The sequence below is a fragment of the Camarhynchus parvulus genome, unplaced genomic scaffold, assembly GCF_901933205.1.
Source record: "Camarhynchus parvulus unplaced genomic scaffold, STF_HiC, whole genome shotgun sequence".
Lineage (NCBI taxonomy): Eukaryota > Metazoa > Chordata > Aves > Passeriformes > Thraupidae > Camarhynchus > Camarhynchus parvulus.
Genome location: NW_022148751.1, coordinates 1 through 5,000, shown reverse-complemented (window position 1 = coordinate 5,000; position 5,000 = coordinate 1). Strand labels below are relative to the sequence as shown.

At 41.5% G+C, this 5,000-nt stretch overlaps 1 long non-coding RNA gene across 1 annotated transcript; it reads left to right on the top strand.

Moving 5' to 3' along the window:
* Window positions 1–870: 870 nt before the first annotated feature.
* Window positions 871–4,888, top strand: LOC115917074. The gene is made up of 3 exons (XR_004061663.1): window positions 871–973; window positions 2,988–3,089; window positions 4,782–4,888. It is a non-coding gene; the product is annotated as an uncharacterized LOC115917074 (long non-coding RNA).
* Window positions 4,889–5,000: the final 112 nt, after the last annotated feature.

Sequence of the window (5,000 nt, the reverse complement as noted above, 5' to 3'; positions counted from 1 at the left end):
GGGAATTATTTTTGGGGGATTTTCAGGAATTTTTGGGTGAATTATTTTGAATTTTTGGGGGAATTCTTTTGAATTTTGGAGTGAATTATTTTGAATTTTTGGGGCAATTATTTTGAATTTTTAAGGAAATTATTTTGAATTTTTGGGGGAATTCTTTTGAATTTTTGGGGATTTTTTGGCCGATTTTTTCCCCGTTTTTTTCCTTTTTTTCAGGGAATTTTTGGGCAATCTTTTGGGATTTTTGATTTTCGCCATTTTCGGGCATTTGGGGCATTTCCTGAGCCTTTTTGTTCCCTCTCCAGGTGAATTTTTGGGGTTTTTATGGGGGAATTTTCTTAGATTCATTTTTGAGGATTTTTTTTTTAATTTTGGGAGATTTTTTTAGAATTATTTTAAATTTTTGGAGATTTTTGGAGGAATTCTTTTGAATTTTTGGGGGAATTATTTTGAATTTTTGGGGTTATTTTTGGGGGAATTATTTTGAGTTTTTGGGGGAATTCTTTTGAATTTTTGGAGATTTTGGGGGAGAATTCTTTTGAATTTTTGGGGGGAATTCTTTTGAATTTTTGAGGGAATTATTTTGATTTTCAGGGTTATTTTTGGGTGAATTATTTTGAATTTTTAAGGAAATTATTTTGAATTTTGGGGGTTATTTTGGGGGGAATTCTTTTGAATTTTGGAGTGAATTATTTTGAATTTTTAAGGAAATTATTTTGAATTTTTGGGGGAATTCTTTTGAATTTTTGGGGATTTTTTGGCCGATTTTTTCCCGGTTTTTTTTCTTTTTTTCAGGGAATTTTTGGGCAATCTTTTGGGATTTTTGATTTTTGCCATTTTTGGGCATTTGGGGCATTTCCTGAGCCTTTTGTTCCCTCTCCAGGTGAACCACACGGTGGCTCTGAGCACCCTGGGCGAGTCCAATTATCACTTTGGGGCCACCTACGTGGGCACCAAGCACCTGAGCCCCACCGAGGTCAGAAATTTGGGGAGAATTCCCCCAAAATTGGGAAAAAATGGGGGAGAAATCGGGGAAAAAATGGGAAAAATTGGGGGAAAATTCAGGGAAAAATTGGGGGAAATTTGGAGAAAATTCGGGCAAAATTTGGGGAAAATATTGGGAAATTTTGAGGGAAAATTGTGGAAGATTCAGGGAAAAATTTGGGGAAAATTTGGGCAAAATCAGGGAAATTCAGGGAAAATTTTGAGGGGAATTTAGGGAAAATTAAGGGAAAATTCAGGGAAAATTCAGGGAAAAATTTGAGGGGAATTTAGGGAAAATTAAGGAAAAATTCAGGGAAAATTTTGAGGGGAATTTAGGGAAAATTAAGGAAAAATTCAGGGAAAATTTGGTGAAAATGTGGGTGAAATTCAGGCAGAATTTGGGAAAAAATTGGGGGGAATTTGGGGGAAAATTTGGGTGAAATTTGGGAAAATTCAGGGGGAAATTGGGAGAAATTTGGGGGAATTCAGTGGAAAATTTGGAGGAAAATTGGGCAAAATTTGAGGAAAAAATGGGGAAATTCAGGAGAAAATTGGGGGAAATTTGGGGAAAATTCAGGGGAAATTGAGGCAGAGTTTAGAGAAAAATTCAGGAAAATTTGGGGGAAAATTGGGAATTTGGGAACGTGGGCACCAAACACCTGAGCCCCACCGAGGTCAGGAAATTTGGGGAGAATTCCCCCAAAATTGGGAAAAAATGGGGGGAAAAGCGAGGGAAATGTGGGGAAATTTGGGGAAAAAATGGGAAAAAATTGGAGAAAATTTGGGGAAAATATTGGGAAATTTTGAGGGAAAATTGTGGAAGATTCAGGGAAAAATTGGAGGAAAATTTAGGAAATTTGGGGAAGATTCCCCCAAAATTGGGAAAAAATGGGGGGAAAATCGGGGAAAAAATGGGAAAAATTGGGGGAAATTCAGGGAAAATTGAGGCAGAATTTAGAGAAAAATTCAGGAGAATTTGGGGAGAATTTAGAGAAAAATTCAGGAGAATTTGGGAAAAAAATTGGGGGGAATTTGGGGAAAATTCAGGGGAAATTGAGGCGGAATTTAGAGAAAAATTGAGGAAATTTTGGAGGGAAATTCAGGGAGAATTTAGAGGAAAATTAAGAAGAATTTGGGAAAAAATTGGGGAAAATGCAGGGGAAAATTTGGGTGAAATTTGGGAAAATTGGGGGGGAAATTGGGAGAAATTTGGGGAAAAATCGGGGAAATTTGGCCAAAATTTGAGGCCAAACTGGGGGAATTAAAGGAAAAAATGGGGAAAATTTGGGGAAAATTTGAGGGGAATTTGGGAAAAAATGGAGGAAAATGGGAAATTTAGGGAATTGAGAAAAATTTGGGAATTGGGAATTTGGGATTGGGGGAATTTGGGGAATTTTGGGGAATTTTGGGATTTGGGGGAATTTTGGATTTAGGAATTTTGGGATTTCTGGAATTTTAGATTTGGGAATTTTGGGATTTGGGGGATTTTGGGATTTGGGAAATTTTGGGATTTTGGGACTTTTAAATTGGAGAATTTTGGGATTTGGGGAATTTTAGACTGGAGGATTTTGGGGAATTTTAGATTTGGAGAATTTTGGGATTTGGGGAATTTTAGATTGGAGAATTTGGGGATTTGGGGGAATTTTAGATTTGGGAAATTTCTGGGATTTGGGCAATTTTACATTGGGAAATTTGGGAATTTGGGATTGGGGAATTTAGGGAATTGAGGAAAATTTGGGAATGGGGAATTTGGGAAATTCGGGAATTTTGGGATTTTGGGGAATTTGGGAAATTTTGGGAATTTGAGATTGGAAATTTTGGGATTTTGGGAATTTGGGATTGGGGAAATTTGAAGAATTAGAGATTTCCGGCATTGGGAATTTGGAAACGGGAGAGCTTAGAAATTCAAAATTTGAAATTTGGGGATTTCCTGGGTTCTGAGAGCTCCCGAAATTCCCCAAAATTCCCCAAAATTCCCCAAATTTGGGGTTTGTGGTGCCCCGCAGGCGTTCCCGGTGCTGGTGGGGGACATGGACAACAGCGGCAGCCTCAACGCGCAGGTCGTGCACCAGCTCAGCACCAGGGTCAGATCCAAAATCGCCTTCCAGGTGCACGGAATTCCGGGAATTTGGGTAATTCGGGAATTTTGGGGATTTTTGGGGGGATTTTGGAGCATTTTGGGAATTTTGGGGATTTTTGGGGATTTTTTGGGGATTTTTGGGGGTGGTTCATGAGCTCAGCACCAGGGTCAGATCCAAAATCGCCTTCCAGGTACAGAATTCCGGGAATTTGGGGAAATTCGGGAATTTTGGGAATTTTGGGGGATTTTTGGGTTTTTTGAGGGATTTTGGGGGGGGTTTTGGGGGTTTTTTGGGGATTTTTGGGGGTGGTTCACCAGCTCAGCCACAGGGTCAGATCCAAAATCGCCTTCCAGGTGCGGAATTCCGGGAATTCGGGGAAATTCGGGAATTTTGGGAATTTTGGGGGATTTTTGGGAGCGATTTTGGGAATTTTGGGGGAATTTTTGGGAATTTTGGGGGGATTTTTTGGGGATTTTTTGGGGGTGGTTCATGAGCTCAGCCACAGGGTCAGATCCAAAATCGCCTTCCAGGTACAGAATTCCGGGAATTTGGGGAAATTTGGGAATTTTGGGAATTTTTGGGGCGATTTTTTGGGTTTTTTGAGGGATTTTGGGGATTTTTGGGGGATTTTTTGGGGATTTTTGGGGGTGGTTCATGAGCTCAGCAACAGGGTCCGCTCCAAAATCGCCTTCCAGGTGCGGAATTCCGGGAATTTGGGGAATTTTTGGGAATTTTTGGGTTTTTTGAGGGATTTTGGGGGGGGTTTGGGGATTTTTGGGGGTGGTTCACCAGCTCAGCACCAGGGTCAGATCCAAAATCGCCTTCCAGGTACAGAATTCCGGGAATTCGGGGAAATTCGGGAATTTTGGGAATTTTTTGGGAATTTTTCAGGGTTTTTTGGGGGAATTTTGGCGCAATTTGGGGGATTTTTTGGGGGTGGTTCATGAGCTCAGCACCAGGGTCAGATCCAAAATCGCCTTCCAGGTGCGGAATTCCGGGAATTTGGGGAATTTTTTGGCAATTTTTTGGGTTTTTGATTGTTTTTGGGATTTTGGGGGGTTTGGGGACTTTTTGGGGTTGGGTTTTCACCAGCTCGGCACCAGGGTCAGATCCAAAATCGCCTTCCAGGTGAGGGATTCCGGGAATTCGGGAAATTCGGGAATTTTGGGGGGATTTTTTGGGTTTTTTGATGGATTTTGGGGGGGGTTTTGGGGATTTTTGGGGATTTTTGGGGGTCGTTCAGCAGCTCAGCACCAGGGTCAGATCCAAAATCGCCTTCCAGGTGCCCGATTCCGGGAATTTGGGGAAATTTGGGATTTTGGGGATTTTTGGGGGAATTTTGGAGCAATTTTGGGAATTTTGGGGGATTTTTTGGGGATTTTTCAGATTTTTTGAAGGATTTTGGGGGGGTTTGGGGATTTTTTAGGGATTTTTTTGGATTTTCTGGGGGGTTTTGGGGGTGGTTCATGAGCTCAGCCACAGGGTCAGATCCAAAATCGCCTTCCAGGTACGGAATTCCGGGAATTTTGGGATTTTTGGGAATTTTGGGGGAATTTTGGAGCGATTTGGGGAATTCTGGGGGGATTTCAGTTGGGTTTTTTTGGATCATTTTGGGATTTTTTCGTCGATTTTGGGTGATTTCCCCCAAAATGGTGGATTTTTTTCCCCAAGATGGGATTTTCTCCCCAAAATTGAGGATTTTTTCCCCAAACTCCCCAGACCCAGCAGTCCAAGTTCGTGAACTGGCAGGTGGACGGCGAATATCGGGGCGGCGACTTCACGGCGGCGCTGACCCTGGGCAACCCCGACATCCTCATGGGCTCCGGTGAGACCCCAAAATCCCCCCAAAAATCCCCAAAAATCCCAAAAAAATCCCCAAAAATTAGCCTCAAAAATCCCTAAAAAATCCCTAAAAAATCCCTCCAAAAATGGCCCCCC